Consider the following 22,086-nt stretch of genomic DNA (forward strand, 5'->3'; position numbering starts at 1 on the left):
CCGTTACGGGCTCGGCCTCCCCGCCCGCCGCGCGTGCGCCGCCCCCACTGGTCGCCAAGGGGACGCGCGCCGCCGGGCCGCCGCCGCGGGCGGCCTGGGAGACGGGGGCGGGGCTCCTGGGCCTCGCCGCCCCGAGACCGAGGCTCCCCGACGCCACCTCGGGGCCCTTGCCTCAGTGCGGCTCTCAGCGCCTCGCCCAGCGTCCCGCGCCCATCGGGGGTCCGAGAAATACATGCTGAATGAACGAACGAACGAAATAACGATGGAAGAAGGTGTAAATAGCTGTGGGGAGGGAAGGGCTCTGTATCCAAGCTCCTTAAGCCTCCCAGACCCTCCTCCCTGTTATACACATTTGAAAGGGTATGAAAAAGAAATAGACTTGGGGTAAAGACAACTGCCATCCTGTTCGTCCGGTGCCGCCCAGCGGGCGAGAGCTGTGTGTTTTCTTAACTGCTTTGCCCGGTGCGCAGCTCCTGCGGTCGGGGCCCCAGCGGCCGGCTGCACCTGTCTTTCCCACCCAGCGCATTAGAACCACTCTGCGACCCGGGCGGAGCAGACGGTATTGCCTCCCTTCCGGGGAGGAGGAAATAGCTCCTAAGAGAGGAACGCAGAGGGAACCCAGAGTGACGGTTCCAGATTCTTTCCTTTTTTCACCAAATTCCAAGAGTAACTGATGACAGAAGCTCTGTCTCAACGCTCCTGATTTCAAAGAAATGATAGGGAAGAATATACATATATGCACAGACACACACACACACACACACACACACGTTTTTTCTGACTGATACTTTGAGTGATATTAGTAAATGAATTTTGTGTTTGGAAAATATTCTTGAGTCTGTTTTAGGGACAGAATTCTTTCCCAATATATCCCATTGATTAACTTCTAATTCTTAAAATCTTTTATTTCACTCCACTTTGATAACGTTCACATTAATTTGCTCCTTTAATATGGCTATCCATTTAATCCTGACCTCGATCCCTCCATCCAGGTTCTATCTGAATTTCAGAAAATTATTTGCTAGGTTTTTTTTTGACATTGAGTTTCATAGGTGAATTGTGTAAAGGAACTCAGGTTATTAGTTCTAAGAAGTGTTTCATAGCTCTCAGACCATGATTAAATGAAGGGACTGATCATTTCATCTTAACTTGAAACTTTCCATTATTCTGAAAATCTTAGTCATATTCATTGTTCTTGTCTAAACTGAATGGGTCAATGTATTTATTCTGACCTGAGGAAGGGAAAATGGAATGAGGAATGAAATTTAATGAGTTTCAGGATGCTCAATATCACTCATGCTGTGTAGATCTTTACCATTGATAAGTACCTTCGTATAAGTTCATTATTTCCTTAGATGTTCAGAAGCATACCATGTGATACAAGTTCAACAGGTATTATCATAGCTCTTTTTAGCAGATTAGGAACCTACAGCTTAGGGAGAAGAAAGAATTTGTCCAAGATGATATATCTAGTTCAAGAGCAGCTAAAACATGAACCTAGATTATGTTACTCCAAAACCAGTGCTCTTCGAACTCTGTGCAAGATGAAGGTTGAATAGGTTTATTTAGCAGTCAGAATCTTGCATAGTAACTGCAGATGTATTTAAAGCCACATTTTCATGAGAAAGAATGAGTATGTGCAGGGCTTGCAAAGCATTAAGTATGTGAGAGTTCACATACTGTGATGGATTTTAAGAACATTAAATATAGAATAGAAACATCCCTTTCAATGTAATAAGAATAAAGCCTTTCATTTCCAGATAAGACTTAAGGCTTCAAATGGAAGGGCATACCCCCACTCCCCAAGTAAGAATTGCACAGACTTGAATTTACCCTGAAATTTACCTATTATTAGATCTTTTCAGATGAGGTCATTTTGAAATGGGTAGTTCATCAGGAAGTCTCAGAGTCTAAAGAGGGGGAAAAGTGTGACAAGGGTGCTGGTGTTGAGAGCTCAGTCCTGAAAGAGAACTCCAGGACACAGCAGGGTCAGAATAAGATATAAAATATAACCAGAAATGGTCAAAAGAGAGTATGGAGACATACATGGCAGAGGAATGAGGATGATCTATGGAAGAAAAGCTAAGGGACCAAATATAGAATAATAATAATCACAGCCAGAGGCTGAACCTTAAAAATTGAAGAACCTTCATTAACAAAACAATTCTCATGGCAAAATTTATAACAGCACAGAAAATAAACATGCAATTTTAACATATATAAGGTTATACAAATCAGCTGGGTGCCTTTTTAACAATGGAAGTATCCTAAATTTTTATATTGTTTTCAAAAGCAGGGTCAAAAATTATATGTGCAACATACCAAAGATCTAAATCTATCTTATGCATGGAAAAATTTTAACATAACAGTAATCAAATAATCATAGAATTGGAAGAAACCATAGAGGAAACCTAGTCCACCCAATTCATTTTACATAAAGAAATTCAGACCCAGAGAGTTAAAAATGACTTGACAAATTTCATTGGTAGTTAATGACAAAAATAAATATCAGAACCCAAGTTGTTTTTTCTTATTATATCATGCTACTTCTACAAATGTGAGCAACTTTAAGGGATGTTCTGGAGATGCTTCAATGCATATTCTAATTGTGGAAAAAAAGAACCATTCAGAAAGAGGAGATTCAGACTTTAGAACCAAGATTACCCAAGAGACAGCAATGACTAATTAACAGGTGAAATTAATTCAACCCAATATATCCAAAATATTATTTCAACATATAGCTAATATGAAAAATTGAGATATTTTACATTTTTTTCCATACTAAGCCATCAAAATAGGGTGTGTACTTTGCACTTACAGCACAGTCAGTTCATAGAGCCATATTCAAGTAGCAGCCGCACATGACTGGTGGCTACCGTATGGGACAGCACAGCTCCAGAATACAGGTGCCTGGTCAGTGTACTTAAACTCTGTAAGTGTGAAGAGTCATGCAGTGAAAGAGATTCTAAATTATTTAAGTGTGATTTCTGAAGGACTATGGAAGTCTCCTCCCTCAAAATCCTCATCAGCCTTCTCTGGGTTCCAAGAGGAATCAGACATTTGAAGAGACTTACATAACTGGGGCCCTTAGCCAGTCAGGGGGAGAACTTCACTGCATCGTGACCCACACACAGTCCTGTCAGTTCCCTCACCAGGGCTGCTTCTCCAAAGAGACTTCAGAATAGAGGGGCCTTTACCTCTTGGTCTTGACTGACCAGGGGCCTGGGCACCAAAGGAGTGTGTCCTCCTGATGGGAGGTGATAAATACCAGGTCTCCTTTTAGGTTTAGTAAACAAAACCAAATTCCTTGGAAAATGGCTGTCATGTATTTTTTCCTAGAACTTTTCCTTCTTTTAGATTCTTAGTGTTTTGGGACTGTGGTTTTGAAAATGTCATCATCTCTTGGATTTTAGGGGGAACCAAAGATTTTGTACAGTCTTGAGCTAGAATTGCACAGATGGAATAGCTTATTTCCTAGAATCAGGCATGACAGGGCAATGCTGAAGGGAAAGGTCCAGTGGGGAGAACAAAGTGGGGGCCACGGATCCACGCTTTCCAAGAGCTCATCTCTGTTAAAATGTTTCAGGTCCCAAGCTCATATGATAGTGAGAAATTATTGGGTCAAAGTCTGGGAAGAGGCAGGAACCTAAAAAGTGGGTCCAGTGCTCAATGCTGCTTTTGCCTAGAAGGGATGTGATATCAAACTGAACCACTAGGTTTGGTAATCTTGTGAAGACAAATCCCAAACACCCTCTGCCTTTAAGCTGGAACCCCAAAGGGCATTGCCCTCAGGAACATAGTGAAGTGGAAATAAATCAGTACTCCCACTGACTTGCAGCCCAACTTTGGATCACCCCGTTAATCCAGGGCAACCTCAGTCTCTGAGCATGGATGAGGCAGTGCTGCACTGGTAGATTGAGACTCCTGGAGGAAGCAAGCAAATATTTTCTCAGGTGAAGATTAAAATCATTCTAGGCCTCAGATTATTCCTAAACATAATTTTTCAAATACAGTGAGCAGAACACACTGAAATATAATCCAGAACCAGCAAACAAGATACCATCAGAGAAAACCAGTAGAAACTACAGATTATAGAAACAACCACGGAAGCTTTAGATATTGGAATCTTGCAAAGATTATAAAAATATGGGTAGTGTATTTAAAGGAATTAACCACAACATTGAAAAATCTATAGGGAACACTAAATATAAAAAGTAACTTAGCATATGTGATAAGGAACCAAATAGAAATTCTAAAATGAAAAAAATTACTAATAACAAAAATTAAGAAAACAACGGATGTGTGTAATAGTAGATTTAATACAGGTGCATAGAGAATTTGTGAATTGGAAAACAGATCAGAAGAAAGTTTCTACCTTGTTGGGCAAAGATAAAATAATGAAAAATATTTAAGATGGAGGTTTACAACTTTAGTACTTACTAACAGAATTATTTATTGTTATGAAAATAAAAACAGATACTATATATGAAAATGTCTAGTACATTCCCTAGCATATAGTGGGTACTCAAGTTGCTTAATTTTAAATTGAAAATAATAATAATTTGGTTATTTTGCAAATTATCTTTATCACTTTTTATAATTTCCATTTCTTGTCAAAGTGTTCTTTCTAAATTTTTGAACATATTAATCTTAGTCATTCCCTATTTTATATCTTATAATTCCAATCTCTGAATTTTGGAATCAACTACTACTAAGTCTTACATTGTCTTGTTTTCTTGCATGTTCTATGGTTTATGACTGTGAGATAATTTGGGGAAAAACTTATTTTTGAGACATGTTTGAGGCTAATAATGAGGTTAAATTCCTCCAGAGAGGATTTACATTTGCTTTTGAGAGTTGCCTTGGGGCATAGCCAACCCTAAATCAATTTGTATTAAATTCTTCATGGAGATTTTTCATATAGTACAGGTAATATGAATGAATGAAAAGAAAAACAAGTGTCGGGGCAGGTTATGATATAAATTTCCAGAGAAAGAATTTCCTTTTACCCAGGACTAAAGTCAAGATAGGTTTGTTTTCTGTTATTCCATTTTTATGACTTAAAAAAAAAGCCTTTTATTTGAGAAGTTTAAGATTTATAGAAAAATTGTGAATATAGAGTTCTATATGCCCCACATTCAGTAGCCCTTATTATTAACATCTTCCATTAGCATGACCCATTTGTTGTTACATTTAATAAGCCAATACAGACATATGATTATGAACTAAAGTGTACATTTTACTTGGATTTTCTTAGTTTTACCCAGTGTCCTTTTCTTCAGTTGCAGTGTCTCATCCAGGAGAACACACCACACTTAGTTATCATGTCTCCTTAGGCATCTCTTGACTGTGCCAGCTTCTAGAAATTTGTTTTTATGATTTTGACAGTTTTGAAAAGTGCTGGTCAGGGGTTTTGTAGAATGTCCCTTGGTTGGAATTTGTCTGGTGTTTTTCTCATGTCTAGACTGGGATTACAGATTTTCGGGGAGAAAAATCCCAGAAGTAAACTGCCATTTTCATCACATTGTACCAAGGATACATACCATCAGCATGATTTATGACTGTTGATATTATCTCAATCCTCAGATGAGACAGTGTCTGTCAGGTCTTCCCACTGTAGGGTCACTCCCCCTTCTCTTTCCACACTGCACTTTTTAGATGGAAATCATTATGTGTAGTCCACACTTAAGTAGTCGGGAATTATGCTCCATCACCTCCTTGTTGGTACCGTATCTGTATAAATTATTTAGAATTCTTTTGCATTGAATATTTGCCTCATTGCTCCCATTTATTTATATCAGTATAGACTATTAATATTTATTATATACTTTTAATTATAACCCAAAGCTCCTTTGTTTGTTTTGTTTCTCAAGTTGTTCCAGCTTTAGCCATTGAGAGTTCTTTTATTCAACTTCTGTGTCCCTTTGACATACCTTCATCATTGTGCACTTTAGTTTAGTTTAGTCTTGTTTTTCAGGAGCACTGCATTACTTTCTGGCATTATAAGATGTTCCAGGCTCGTCTTGTGTATATATATATTTCCTGCTTCAGTCTTAGAATTAGGTATTTCTCCAAGGAACATGGTTCCTTTTCTTTAAAATGCAATTAGAAACCATATGAGCACTAGGTGTGTTCACTGCTACTTGGGAGTCATTGACTCTAGGCCCTCTTGGCTGACAAAGCAAGAAAATGTGTGTCTGTACTAATCCATGCATATATAAATATCTATAAATATTTCTATGTGTTACCATTTGTATCTTTAATAGGCTAAATATGAGTTCCTGCTGTAATCTCCAACTCTAATCTTTAACCCACATGGATCATTGTAGCTTCCTCCCCCTTGCTTTTCTGTAAACTTCTACTCTAACACTAAAAAGCTGGCTCCCACCGTCCTCCATCCATTTACTTAATTATCCATCTACAGCACACAAGTATGACCATATCAGAATTGCTAACCTGTATGTATCCTGTGGACAACAATTTTGTTAATTAGAGTACGGTGCTTAGGTACAGTTAATTTTGCCTTTGGGTGTACAGATTCTATGCATTTCCAAAGTTAGTTAGATGGGCGTCTTTTCCCCCACCTCTTTCAGGGAGGTTATTTCATGCATTGTAATACAGCTCGATTCTTTGTCACATTTTGCATCCCATCCTTCAACCTTCTAAATTATCTTTTAAACATTGGTATACAGTAAGGTTCACTCTTTGTATCTCATTTACTTTTATAGAGAGGGTAGCCTTGTGGGATACCAGTTTTATGCAGAAGTCTTCTACTGGGATCCTCAGTTGGCCTGGTCCTGGACTTTATATCCTATTTCATTTCTGCATGTAACCATCACAGTGTAAGCAAAAACATTAAGGGCAAAGCTACTTTTAGCACTCATTCCCCTGTTAGATTTCTTACTTGCACATGGGTTTTGAAACCTATTGTTCCATTCTTTTCATTCCAACTCAGTGCTACATTTATGTATTCAGTATTTTATTTGTTTCAGTGAAAAGGGTCACTCAGGGTATCTAATCAAACATGCTGCCAGAAATGGAAGTCCTTTCTACATTATTTAAAATTTTTTTGCATATTCCATTATATATAAATGTCTTTTAAGTTTTCATATCACTTTGTTTTTGGAAACAGGAAGGATAAAAGTTATGAATGGGTTAAACAAATAATGTTTCCAGATCAGACCCCATCTGCCACACATGGTGATTTTAGAGAAAAATTAACACTGTATCATCATTTATAGCAAGAGAATATGGCTTTAAAACATATTGGGAATACAGAATTTTGTATTAGGAAGTTCAGTTACTGTTCTTTTATTACTAATTTTATTGAAATGACTTCTATGAATTGAGAATTACTTTCAGTACATCTCCAAGTGTCAAGTTTTCTGGTTGTCCTATCAACAATGGTTAATGGTTAATGGCAGAATAAACCTTAGTGAGAGATACATGAAGAAATACTCAAACACACAGTAGTGAATAAACATCCTGTCACCACTGCGAGCGACTGCAGCACCTGTTCCAGAGAGATACCAGTGTTCTATCCACTTCACTGTCATCCTTCAGTGATCATGTGAATAATACGCAGATTAAAGAAAAATGACTCCCAATCCCTTTGTTACTTAGGCTTGTGTTGCAAGACTACTGATTATGTTGCCACCTTTATGCCTCTTTATGTTCTGGCATAAAGCATTTAGCATTGTTGATGTTTTTACTGAATATGAGTTGTTATGCCTGTAACAAAACGTTATTCCTGGAGGCATCTGAGTACAGCATTGAGGGAACATGAGTTTGCCACATTCAGTAGGAAAACAAAAAACTCCAAACATTTTTATTTTCCTTTTCCTAGACTAAATATCTCCAAAAAGGAAGCAGGAAACTGGTACCACGAAACTCACGTCATAGTACCCATATACACAGTGCTGTCTACGTTCCGCATTGTCGGTGTCTACAGGGCTATGATTCTGTGTACAGCCTGTTAGAAACCAACTCTTGACAGTTCAGGGGAGTTATCTTCCTCCCAAAATGAATTTACATCACTCTGATGGAACATTTTGCAATGTTACCTGAAAAGTAGGCTAGCCTTCTGTCTGTGGTGATCTCAATAGCCAGAAACCCAAATTATCTCTGAAAGTTTGCAAATTGCTTTGTAAAGCAGGCATCAATCTCATCATCATGCATTGTGTTGAAATTCATTATGCTGTCTTATTTCTGAACTGACTGAGAGGATTTTCTCAGCTTGACATAAATCCTTAGATGGTAGAAACTGATGATCATTGTGAGAAGAAAGCACATTTTCTTTTTTTCTCTTTTCAGAGTTACTGTTTCAGTTGCATTTTCTCACTTACACTGCGAATAAGTCACTTATCCGGTGATGGCTGAATTAGGTTTGTAAACCATGAAAGAAAGGAAAACATTCATTCTTCTGAAAAACGAACCAATAGCATAAGTAATTATCCTCCAGGCAGGGAAATCATATAATTTCGAAGTTTATCATTTAAAATTGCACAATTTTTTTCTTTTCTTGATCTTTCTCTGAACATATAAGGGAAAACAGCTATATAAATGATTTATTTCTAAGAAAGTCAGCTGAGAATTATAGAAAGATTATAGAAAGAATGTGGACTTTGAATTCAGAAAGACAGGAGTCTGAATCCCAACTGTACCGCTTAATAGCTATGGGACTGTGGCTAGTTTATTTACCCTAATTGAATATTAATATCCTCATTTCTGTAGTGGGAACCGATTATACAGGGCTATAGAAAAGATTAAATTAGGTCAGTTATGTATATAATGCACTGTCATGTAGTAGGTGCTCAAGAATGTTGCAGCTGGCATCATTATTATTGTTGTTACTGGTATTATTATTGTATTTGTTATTATTTGTTGTTATATAGCTATTCTGCTGTGTTGAAACATTCAGAAGGAAAAAGTATATGTAAACTCTCAGAAGCAGATTATCCTGAAAAAGATATAAAGAGCTTGGTCAGAGAATACTTGAATGATAACTGAATAGTGATAAAGGAGAAAGGGAAATATAATTAAATTAATTGGCTGCCAAGTATTTTTTTCCAATTAAAAGTCAATCCCATGGGGGTGAAATGGAGATTTTTCTGCATATCCAAATTTCATTTATTCCACCATTGATCCACTCAAAACTTCACATTCATGTAATGTGAACTCTATGCTAGGCATTGTGAAGAGAAAAGATCAAGGGATGGGCACATGCAAAAAAAATTCGTCTGAAATAAGCAAGGTACTCTTTTCCAGCCATAAACATATAAAAAGATGCTCATCTTTACCAAAAGTTAAAGAATACAAATTCATAAAAATGCCAGATGTTTCCTGTCACAGGACTGAGAAAAATTAGGAAAGACTAATAACATTTAAAATTGGGAAAGATACTCTCATTCACTGTTTGGGAGAATTTAAATTATTACAATTATTTTGGGGAGGCAATTTGATAATGTGGTTTTAAACTCAAAGTATGCCTACCCAGAAATTTCAATTTTAAGAATTCATCCTATAGAAATAATGCCTTGAGAACATAAAGATACATACAAAGTATGTTGCAAACTATGTTGCTGATCATGTTGAAACAAATCAGCATTATTTATAATGGCAAAAAAGGTAAGAAGGAGAACAACAGAATAGTATACCCCTATGTTAATTACATACTACTGTGTAACAGAGTATCCCCAAAATTAGCAATTCAAAATAACAAATATCTATTATCTCACAGTTTTTAAGGGTCATGAATTTGGCTGTGGCTTAGCTGGGTGGTTCTGGCTAAGGGGCTCCCATGAGATTAGTCAAGATGTGGGCCAGGGCTGCAGTCTTTGAAGGCTTGATTGTAACTAGGAAGATCTGCTTGCAAGGGAGCTCACTCACATGTCTGTTGGCAGAGGACCTCAGTCTTTCTCCAAGCAGCCCCCACGAACCTCTCTGCAGAGCTGCTTGAGCATCCTCGCAACATGGCAGCTGGCTTTGCCCAGAGGATCCCAGAGAGAGCAGGAAGGAAGCTGCAATGCCTTTTATGACCTAATCTCAGAAGTCACACACTGTCGTTTCTATAATGTTCTACATTGTCAATATTGTAGTCAATATTCTATCAATTTGACAATATTCGAAGTAACCAAATCCAGCAAATTTAGCTCCATTTTTTGGAGGGACAACTGTTGAACCATTTTTGGATATATTTTAAAACTATTTCAATGTGTCCTCTGGCCACAAATTATTAAAATTATTTTTACACAGAAAATAATACTTGTCCCCTTTCAACCCCTCTGCCTGACCCCTGCCAGACCCAAGCTTCAACCCTGTGCAGCATCAGTTTCAAATCCAGAAGTGGGTCATCTTAGTTAGATCCAGTGTCATTCCTTAAGTGCAGCAGCTTGAGTACAGTTCCTTCTATCTCAAGCCCTGTGAGCTTAAGAGACAAGCTCTCTGCTCACATACACACCCAACACACCTATGTGGGACAGGCATAGGAAAACTGCTCTAGACATTCTGGTTCAGAAAGAGGAAAATGGAAGCCCCAAAGCAATCACTATTCTTAGCAATTCTGAAATCCACTGGGCCACGTGTTGGAAATTTCTTGATTCAGACTCAGTTGTACTTGGCACTTGGCTCTACCCTCTGGAATCATGGTTCCCTCCTATGTGTGTTTCATCCTTTTCCTTGGAAGATAGCCTGTTTTGGAGCTGTGTAGTTTTCTCAGAAAAATTTTGGAGTTCCAAATGCCTCTTTTCATTGTGTACTAGTTCCGTCTCCTTCAGTCTAAGCTGGTGGTAGTTCTATAATTAATAATTAGGTTTAGCAGATTTGTGGGCCACCTATGAATCTTATCAGAGTTCCCTTCATTGGGCAAAAGCCACATGCACAGAGCTCTTCAAGGTATTGTTTTCTACCTTGGGCTTCTGCTGAACCGTGGAAGGACACTATCCTTAAGCTTCTTCAAAGCTCTGTTTGACTGAACAGTTCTCTGAGGCACCATCTTTCTGAGGTCACAAACAAGGTGTTTTATAGTTGCACCCTCAGCCTCATCTCTAGAACCATGTTTTCCTGGAAATGGCCCATATTTGATCTTTGCTGGGAAGCCATTTCTTAACTGTAGCATTGTTTGCCCTCTGCAAACCCTGCCTTTCATTTCTTTTTCCTCTCACAGCCCTGCCTTTCATTGGTTGGAAATCTACATAAAATGTAGATTATTACCCAGGTCCTTTCCTCAGTACCACTCTCCAGGTGGGTTACTCTCTCTTCTTGAATTTGGCAAAAATCAGATGTTCACTCTCTGGTGATGTCAAACCAGAGATCTCTGGACTTAAGGCATTTGGCAAAGAAGAGGACAGGATTACCACAGCAAAAACAGGAACTGAAGCCTCTATTCTGAACAGTCTCTTCTGGGGCTCGGCTCTTAGAATGCTGGCAGTCATATTTAAAGGCAGGAGATTGGAGGATTCCTCTGAGGAAAGGTATCAACCAAAGAGAAAAATGAGAAAAATAAAATATTGACACTTGGAGTCCATCAATGGAATGGCTGTGTTCGATCCAACTATCCTTCAGTGAAGCCCAGTCTACTCTCTTCCACAATTTTAGGACCTTTTTTTGTAAATGTGAGCCAAAATAGGAATGAAGAGAAATTTCAGAGAAACCTGTAACATCAGAGAAGCTAAAACAAATAGGAAAAGTTAACAAGGATGAGGCAAACAGTGTAGGAAGCAGAAGGAAAATACCCAATAGTTATTTTTAGGGCAATAGGAAAAGGCATTACAGCCATCACACACACACACACACACACACACACACACACACACACGTTATAGAAAGAACATTTAGAAAACAAAATAGACTTCTTAAAAATTTTTAAATATACAAGAAGTTGCAGAATTGTAAGGAGTTGCAATAATTCTGGAATAAAATTCGATTGTGTTCATGATAGGCATATAGAAAACTATTGAAGAAAGATAATTTTGAATTCTAGGGAAAACATAACATTATATAAGAAAGGGATATAACAGTATGTGACTTAGATAAAAATGATGTTTATGTAGGAAGAATAATGCAAATCCAAATACTGATCTGTAAGAAAAACATGATATAGCTATTTATATACATATACATATACATATACATACATATACATATATATATATATACATATATATTATATATATACATACATATACATACATATATATATATATGGGTGGATGAAGTAGGAGAAGTGTGGAAGTGTGTGGGTGTTCAGGAAGTTATGATGAGTCTTCAACAGTGAGGATAGGCTAGATAGTATCTAAAACACAAAATTAAAAAATAGTAAATAACCTGTTTATGTAAAAAGCTGTGGTAGACATTTATCATTTATTGCTGTCCAGCTTCTTTGGGAATTTGCTGCCTATTACGTTTGGGAATTTACTGCCATAGGAGGAGCCCTGTATCCCCAAAATGAACCCCCATATTCTGTTCCAGTGCCACCTGCAGCTAGCACAGATACATGTGACCTGGGCTTCACTACCAGACTCACTCACTTGAGATTTTGGCTTAGAAGTGAGCACCTTGAGGAAGGGGGCACCTTACACAGGGACATCTGTCTGGTGAGGGTTGTGGCCAAGTCAGTCCACTTTGGAGGGCGGCCACAAGGTGGAGCTCCACAGCCGAAGTGGCATCAGTGGGGCAGACAGTGGGAAAAGTGTTTCTTCAGGTCAGTCTGCTGCCAGGTTTAAACCATTGTTCTTGGAAGCTTAGCATCCCCACATCAAGAAACCCAATATCCTGAGACAGTCTGTTGTTTGCTGTTAACAACTCTGAGAACTGCAGCGGCAAACACCAACAGAATAGCTAATGAACTTCAAATGGTTGCCTCTGGGGGTGAAAATCAGGGGTGGGAAGAGGTTGATCAGGGAACTACTATTTTTCATGAGAAGCCTTTGTCTTTCTATTGGGTTTTCTAACCATGACTATTTATTTGACTTTCTAACCATGTATATGTATACATTGGATGAAAATTAAAATGGAAAAGAAAGCAAGCAAAGAGACCAAAAGAACTATCTTTTAGAGAGTATAAATGTGCATGGTGTCACCTCTTCCTTTTTTGTCCATGGGAGACATTACCACTTGATAGCGGCTCTGTGTCCCCTCAGAGCCTCACGGCAGACTCACAATCCTTCCCAATGCCTGTTCCAGGTATATTGGAGTTGGGTCTTCAGTTGAAACTATTTGCCATTCTTGGCTTGAGAGGAAATGCTTAATCTTTTATAGGCCTGGCCTTGCATTTCTGAACTTAAATGCAAGCAAGCTCAGAAGACGTTTTATGGTAACAGAATTAGAACGTATGTCCAGTATATGGAACTCTGACACACATTGTAATTAAAGGACGTAAGTCATCACCATGGAACTCTATTATTCCGGTGAAATTGCTGCAGTTGAAAAGTGATTTAGGTTTCTGAACATTAACATGAAGATATACTGAAGCTTTACCCTATTATGAGTAATAGAATTTTATTACTTGAGAGTTTTCAAAGTAGCACAAATCTCTACACTAGTGATATTGGCATAACACTTAAAATAATGTTCAAATCAACATACAGTTAATTTACATTTGGAGATGAGGCTACTGTGACAATAGGACGATTTAACGAGTTTTAAACAGCTTCAGAAAAGGGAATGTTAAAAGGAAGAGAAAAGAAATGCTTGGTGATAGAAAAATAGAGTACCAGAATTACTTGGACAATTTTTAACAATCATTTGCAAGGACTTATTGTTACTCTTTTATTATAGTTTCCTTCCTTCCTCCCTCTGCCCCCCCCTTTCCTTCCTTCCTTCCTTGCTTCCTTCCTTCCTTCCTTCCTTCCTTCCTTCCTTCCTTCCTTCCTTCCTTCCTTCCTTCCTTCCTTCCTTCCTTCCTCTCTCCCTCCCTCTCTCCCTCCCTTACTTCCCTCTCTCTCTCTTTCTTTCATTTTTATCTACAGTGGTGGGATTATTTGTCTATGATGAAAATGAGTTTCATCATAGAAGCATACTTAACTCCATCAAACACAGCATCTGTTAAAATACAGCATGTTTCGATGGCACTTTTATATTACTTGGAATTTGGATTGCATTTGTGTCATCTTTGTATTAATCACATTACTATAGTGTGCAAGGGCAAAAGTTTAAGGCTTGAATTTTATGGCCCACAAAGCCTCAGAGGAGGTTGCATCTCATGTCCTGAAGAGGAACATCTAATGGTGCATGTTAAATGTGATTTTAACATCATTTGTACCATTCATCATTGTTTGCAACATCACTGGTACGAGGTTAGACAATGCATCAGAAATCATAGGGCCTCCAGTTCTGCCAAATGAGTATGACTTTGGGCAAGCCCCTTAACCTCTGAATCTCACTTTTCTCATGTATAAAATGAGATGATTGGGTTTAATGGTCTCTAAGATCCTTCCCTGCACCCAAATTCCTTAATATTGATATGGCATATTTTATATCTTTTAAGAGTCCTATGGATAAGTGCTTAAACTAGAAAGTATGTAGGTAGGGTAGCCTGTATTATCTTAGGCAAATCAAAAAAGCAAGACCAGTGTTAAGAGCAATGGCTGGACAGTGTGTGTGGGAATCCATTTGGGTGGTTTAAGGTTACTATGATTCTATCTAGCCAGGGAAAGGTATTAAAAATTCAAGTATCATTTAGAAAATATTTCTGTAGGAACTATCTATGTAAAGAATAAACCTTTAAGGAAAATGAAACAATAAAATCTCTAAAGGCATGAAGTGACTCATGTATATTTTTGTTTATGAATAATATATAAATAAGTATACTGTTTTGGTAAGGAGACCTAACTTAGTTGTAGGATATGGGGTAACAATGCAGATCACACAGCCTTAGTGCTAACTCATAAATATGGGCAAATTATTTTTTTTAAATTTCTGGGTCACCAGTTAAATCTTTAATACTGTATGAAGGAACATAATCAGCAGAGTAGTTAGGGAACAAAGACTCTAGAATCACTCAGAACTGGATTTGAATCCCAGCTCCATGACTTACCTCCTGTGTGTCCTTGGGAAAATAAAATGATCTCTCTGGGCTCAGTTTTCTCATCTGTAAGGACAGAACATATCTGTGATAGAAAACTTCAATTCTTGCCTGCCTAGCATTTCATTCTTCTGGAATCCTTTCCTGTAGGCACACTCATTTCATGTGGTTAGTTCACGTAGTGGCTGAACCCACTCTATCCTCTTCCCATGATTGGGTGTGATCTAGGCATGGCGTCTCCCTAATCAAGATCAACTTTAAGGACGTGCAGATGACTCAAGGCAGCCAGTCAAATATTCTCTGAAACTTTACTTCCAGACCTGTGGGGAAGATGCTTCCTGATGTTTGCTTTCTGTTTGGGCTGTTAAGAGGGTACAATGTAAGTGTAGTATATTGATGTCCACATCAATTGCTATTTGAAGAGGGACTTTTTGGAAAAATAGAGGTAAGGACAGGGATGGGACACAGAGACTGAGACAGAGGTGGGGATAGAGATAGAGATGGGAGAGGAATAGTTACAGATAAGAAAAGGAATACAGTTAAAGATGGTGTAGAGGTGGAGTCAGAGGGAGGGACAGGGACAGGGACAGTTAGAAGGGTTTTTTTTTTTTGTATAATGGTGATTCTAACTGATGTGAGGTAATCTCATTGTGGTTTTGATTACATTTCCCTGATGATTAGCGATGTGGAGTATCCTTTCATGTGCCTTTTAACCATCTGTAATTCTGCTTTGGAAAAATGCCTGTTCAAGACCTCTGCCCATTTTTTAATTGGGTTATTTGTTTTATTGGTGATGTTGTTTGAGTTCCTTCTATATTTTGGATATTAACCCTTTATCAGATCAATCATTTATGAATATATTCTCCCATACTATAGGTTGCCTTTTTCTGTTGATGATATCCTTTGCTATACAGAAGCTTTTAGTTTTATCTAGTCCCTCTTGTTCCTTTTTTATTTTGTTTCTCTTGTCCAGAGAGATGTGTCCAGAAAAAAATTTCTCATGATTTTGCTCAAGAGATTTTTGTCCATATTTTCTTCTAAGAGCTTGATGGTTTCATCTTATATTCACATCTTTAATCTATTTCGTTTACTTTTGTGTATGGAGTTAGACAGTAATCCAGTTTCATTCTCTTGCATTTACTGAAAATTACCAATTACTGAAAAGACTGTCTTTTTCCCATTGTATATTCATGGCTCCTTCATCATATATTAATTGACCATATATGTGTTGGTTTATATCTGGGCTCTCTAGAACAGGTACTGGCCTGTTCTTGTGCCAGTACCATCGTGTTTTGATTACTCTAGCTTTGTAGTATAGCTTGAAGTTAGAGAACATAATACCCCCAGCTTTGTTGTTCTTTCTCAGGATTGTTTTGGCTATTCGGGGTCATTTGTAGTTCCATATGAATTTTAGGATTATTTGCTCTAGTTCTTTGAAAAATGCCATTGGTATTTTGATAGAGATTGCAATGAATCTCTAAATTGCTTTGGACAGGGTGGCCATTTTAACAATATTAATTCTTCTAATACATTAACGCAGGATAGATTTCCAAGTATTTGTATCTTCTTTAATTTCCCTCAGCAGCATCTTACAGTTTTCAGAATATAGGTCTTTCACCGCCTTGGTTAGGTTTATTCCTAGGGATTTAATTCTTTTTGATGCAATTATAAATGAAATTTTTTTCCTTATTTCTCTTCCTGCTAATTCATTGTTAGCATATAGGAACACAATAGATTTCTGTGTGTTAATTTTATATCCTGCAACTTTGCTAAATCCAGTTATTATTTCTAATAGTTTTTTGGTAGAGTCTTTAGGGTATTCTATGTATAATATCATATTATCTGCAAAAAGTGATAATTTTTCCTTACAAATTTGGATGCCTTTTATCTCTTAATCTTGTCTGATCGCCATGGCCAGGACTTCCAGGACTGTGTTGAATAAAAGGGATGAGAGTGTATATCCTTGTCTTGTTCCTGATCTTAGAGGAAAAACTTTTAGCTATTGAGTATGATGTTGACGGTGCGTTTGTCATATATGGTCTTTATTATGTTGAGGTACCTGCCCTCTATGCTCATTTTGTTGAGAGTTATCATGAGTGGATGTTGAATTTTGTCAAATGACTTTTCAGCATCTATTGAAATGATCATATATATGGTTTTTATCCTCCTTTTTGTTAATGTGGTTATTATACTGATTGATTTATGAATATTGTACCATCCTTGCATCCCTGTAATAAATCTCACTTGGTCATAATGAATGACCCTTTTGATGTATTTTTGAATTCAGTTTGCTAATATTTTATTGAGGATTTTCACATGTATCTTCATCAGGGATATTGGTCTGTGATTTTTTTTCATATTGTCTTTGTCTGGTTTTCATATTGAAATGACGTTGGCCTCATAGAATGAATTTGGAAGTATTCCCTCCCCTTCTACTATTTGGAATACTTTAATAAGGAAGAGTATTAGCTCTCTCTTAAGTGGTAGAATTCATCTGTGAGGCCATCTGGTCCTGTGCTTTTGTTTGCTGGGAGTTGTTTGATTACCAATTCAATTTTGCTACTGGTAATTGGTCTGTTCAGATCCTCTGTTTCTCCCTGTGTCAGTTTTGAAAGGTTGTGCTTTTCTAGGAAATTGTTCATTCCTTCTAGGCTGTCCAATTTATTGACATAATTTTTCATAGAATTCTCTAATAATTCTTTGTAGTTCTGTGATGTCAATTCTAATTATTCCTTTTTTTGTTTCTGATTTTGTTTATTTGGGTCCTCTCTCTTTTTTTCTTGATAAGTCTACTTTGGGATTTCTCTATTTTGTTTATCTTCTCAAAGAACCAGCTCTTGGTTTCATGGATTTTTTTCCTGTTGTTTTATTCTTCTCTATTTTATTTATTTCTGTTCTGATCTTTGTTATGCCCCTAATTCTACTAACTTTGCATTTCATGTATTCTTTTTCTAGTTCTTTAGTTGTGACTTTAGACCATTTATTTAGGATTGTTCTGTTTCTTGAGGTAGGCCTGTATTGCCATGTACTTCCTTTTCAGTACTGCTTTTGCAGTATCCCACATATTTTGAACTGTTGTATTTTTTGTTTTCATTTGACTCTATGTATTGCTTGATTTCTTTGATTTGTTCATTGATCCATTGATTATTTAGAAGCATGTTGTTTTGCCTCCATGTATTTGTGGGTTTTTTGTTTTCTTCATGTAATTTATTTCTACTTTCATATAATTCTGATTTGAAAAGATGCTTGATACAATTTCAATCTTTTTGAGTTTATTGAGACTCTTTTTGTGTCCTAAAATGTGATCTATTCTGTAGAGCATTCCATATGCACTTGAGAAAAATATGTATCCTGTTGCTTTTGGGTAGAATGTCCTGTGTATATCTGTTAAGTCCATCTGATCTAATGTGTTGTTCAGTGCCTGTGTTTCCTTATTTATTTTCTGTCTGGTTGATCTGTTCATTGATTTAAGTGGTGTGTTAAAGTCACCTGATATGAATGAGTTGCAGTCTATTTCCCACTTTAATTATTTTTACATATTTAGGTGCTTCTTTGTTGGGTGCATAGATATTTACAAAGGTTATATCCTCGTATTGGACAGATCCCTTTATCATTATGTAATGTTTTTGTCTCTTGTTACTTTCTTTGTTTTGAAATCTATTTTATCTGATACAAGTACTGGTATTCCTGCTTTTTTCTCCCTATTGTTTGCATGAAACATCTTTTTCTACACTTTTTTTTACCCCAAAATATTCAAGATTAAGAAGATAAATTAAAAAAATTAAAACAGTATACTATAAAGTTCTATCATGGTTTAACAACTCATTGAGACTCTTGGTCACCTAGGCAACTAAGAAACTGACACTAGATTATCTAAAGTGGGGGAGCACTTCCTAATGAAATAGGTCCCTAGCTGAACCATTCATTCATTCACTTTTTTTCATTCAGCATACATACATTGAGTGACTATAATGTGCTTCTTATAAAATATATAAGGAATACATAACTGAGTCTTGCTTCCAGAGCTTATAGTTTAACATGGCAACAGACATACAAAGAATTTCAATGCAATTAGTTAACCCAGTTAAGGGGTATATAAGAGAAAGGACACATGAGCTTGATCTGTTTGGGGGAATCATGGAAGATTTCAAAGAATGGGGTGAGCACTTGAGTTAAGACTTGAGGTTTTTAAGTTGCTGAGAACAGGGGGCACATTCTAGACAGAGAATAAACACAAACCAGAAGTGTGAGGAAACACAGCAGTATTGGTGAGACATGGAGTTTAAAGATTAGGAGGATTGGCAGAGTGAAGCTGGACAGAGAGGCAGACCTCCCGTGATTATTGTAGGATAGTAAGCAGGCAAGAAATGCCTCCTGGGAACACAATGGATAACATGGATGGCAGGGCTCAGAGAAGGGACAAATGGCATCAATGGCAGGGATGGAAAAAATGGCCAGGACCCTTTTATCAGTTAGGATTCAGTTTGGCTACACCCACAATGGCAGGAAAAACTGTGCCTTGAACTAGGCTTATTTCTTTCTTACATAAAATAACTTGAAGATAGGGGGCACAGGACTGGTGAGGTCCTCCAGTTGTCAGAGCAAAACACTCCCTCCAGCTCAGTGCATGGACCTCACCTGATATTCATACAAGATGGCTGTTGGAGCCCAAGCCATCAAGTTGGTATTCCAGGCAGCAGGTTGCAGGCTGATGGAAAGGGTCCAAGGAGGGTCAGTCCATTTATGTCTTATGTAAAATGAGGTCATTGCCCACACCTAGCTGCAAGACAGACTGGAAAATGTGTATTTGGATGGGAAGCAATATGTCTAGCTAAAACACAGCATTATATTATGACAAAGGGGAGAAAATGGATATTAGGAAATCAGCAGCCCCTGACACAGTACTGGAAGGATGAAGCAGCATGGCTGGGATGAGGTTAAAAGCAAAGCTGTCTATCATTGTTCAAAGGGAGGAATCAAGAATAAGATGATCCTGCAGGCAACACTACACTCATGCATTCAAAAATGCCTTTTCTGTTTTCCATAAAGATCTGGGCACAAACACATACACTTATGCATAAACACTATACAATGGATCAAAAGTACTAATTAGTTCTAACTAAGAAAAAATTCTAACAGTTCTAAAATAGTTCACTCACAAAGATCAATAATAAATATGAAACATCCCTGCCAATTTTAAAATTCAGATGATTCAGCTTTCTGTTTAATAATAATAAAAGCAGAAACATCCTTATAAATATTTTAAAACATAAACTTCTATGCTATGTTCCTTACAGAAGTTTTCAATCTCAAGGGAACTCTGAGTATTCTAGGATGCCAAAGGATTTGGGGAGATTTGGGGATTTTTAAGAGCTAATATTAAATACTTGGGGTGATAGTTAAACTAAGTGTAGCCATTAAATGACTGTTTTGGACACTGTGTGTATCTGCCAAAAACTGGTGTTCAGATTGCCGGGAGAAAAGGTCATTAAAATAAATATTCCAGAGGATTTTAGCATCAGCAATGAACAAACTTATGAAATCTATGACACTGTTAAATTTCCATCTGTTCCAGGAGCCATTGACGATCCAGGCACTATTTCAGAATGATGTGAGTTGTGGACTGTTAATCATCTTCAGACTCTCTATGCAAGGAGGATACATGCCAGGTGCAGTACAGCAGATTCAGTCCCCAATTTACCAGGACCATGTCACAATTCATTCACATTATGGCAATCTGGTGTTCAAAATCTGCTCAGAACTAGATAAACATATGCTAGATGGCTGCTAGGTGAGCATATTTCTCAGAGTAATATATTATACCTAGCAGGTTGCTGAATAAATTAATTTATTCCTGATCTGCAAGAATCATTTGGACTTGTCTCTGGACATCCATGTCAAAACCTTGAAGTGCTACAGAATAGAATAGGATGAAACGCACAGGCTTGCCAGAACCATTACAGAGCATTCCACATTTGATGCTAATATATTGTAAAGTATGTGCTAATGAATTACAAATAGTGTCACACAGTCTTTGCACGTTGTCATATTAATTCAAGATTTCAGAATTTCAAAATGCAGTTTCAATATGATTCAAGTATATAAATATTAAGGAGGCATTGACCTTTATCAAAATGATTTTTTTCTTGTGTTAAAATGATCACATTTTAACATAACAGGACACACAATTTGACTTTGCTATAAAGTGGTTGATGAGAAGAGCTCAATCTGTCCTAAAAGTATTCATGTAAAAACTGTGAAACCTTTCATTTACACTTGTTTGGGAATGGCAGGAGTGGGGATGGGAGTTAGGGGAGAAAGAGGAATATTGCAAGTAGTGAGAAAAGAGTAAATGAAAGAATGTCAGTTCTTTAATTAACATGCTGTTTTCATGTTTTAGCACAGAGAATAACAACAAAACCCTGCAGGCACTAAACAAAATGAGCCTTAGAGATGTTTCTCATCCTAGACAACCTACAGAGTTTGTGTCAATTTGGAGTCACTGATGCAAACATTTTGCTCAAATACTTTGTTTTCTAGCTGCATGGCATCAACAAGAATGTTTTCAAGGTCAAATGAATATTTTCATAAGTTAGAATATGGAATTCCATGGACTGGCTTCCTTGAGGATGATTAGGGACCTAGGTGAAGCAAATTGGAGCTTAAGCTCAACTCTTGAGGCCAGTGATATGCTTACACAGCTATCAATTCCCTTAAAATAAAAAATAAAAATAGCACTTTCTCTCCAGCAGGATTTGCAACTGGAGTCAATCAGTTCCACCCTCAGGGGAGCCCAGGCCAGAAGAAATAAAACAGCAAAACTGCTTATTTTTGTCTTACCTTGTCAGAATCTTCAATCTGGGGGCAGGGGTTGGGGCAGCTTTAAGCCCACAGCATCATTCTCCACATTGTTGGCGGAGCAATCACAGTGAACTTGTTTTGTGCCATGTCCTTGTTTTCTGGCCCAGTTCCTGGCACATAGCAGTGCTCAATAAATATGTGTTGAATAAAAAATAGATATCAAGGGTCAGACGTTTAAAACCACCCCTTCAAATTAACTTAGG

At 37.4% G+C, this 22,086-nt stretch overlaps 1 long non-coding RNA gene across 1 annotated transcript; it reads left to right on the forward strand.

The window, feature by feature from the left end:
* Positions 1-99: 99 nt before the first annotated feature.
* On the forward strand, positions 100-21,909 carry LOC140844351 (uncharacterized). Its single transcript, XR_012122495.1, has 3 exons — positions 100-272; positions 20,598-20,691; positions 21,775-21,909. It is a non-coding gene; the product is annotated as an uncharacterized lncRNA (long non-coding RNA).
* Positions 21,910-22,086: the final 177 nt, after the last annotated feature.

The sequence above is a fragment of the Manis javanica genome, chromosome 11 (genome assembly GCF_040802235.1).
Source record: "Manis javanica isolate MJ-LG chromosome 11, MJ_LKY, whole genome shotgun sequence".
In the NCBI taxonomy this organism is placed as follows: Eukaryota; Metazoa; Chordata; class Mammalia; order Pholidota; family Manidae; genus Manis; species Manis javanica.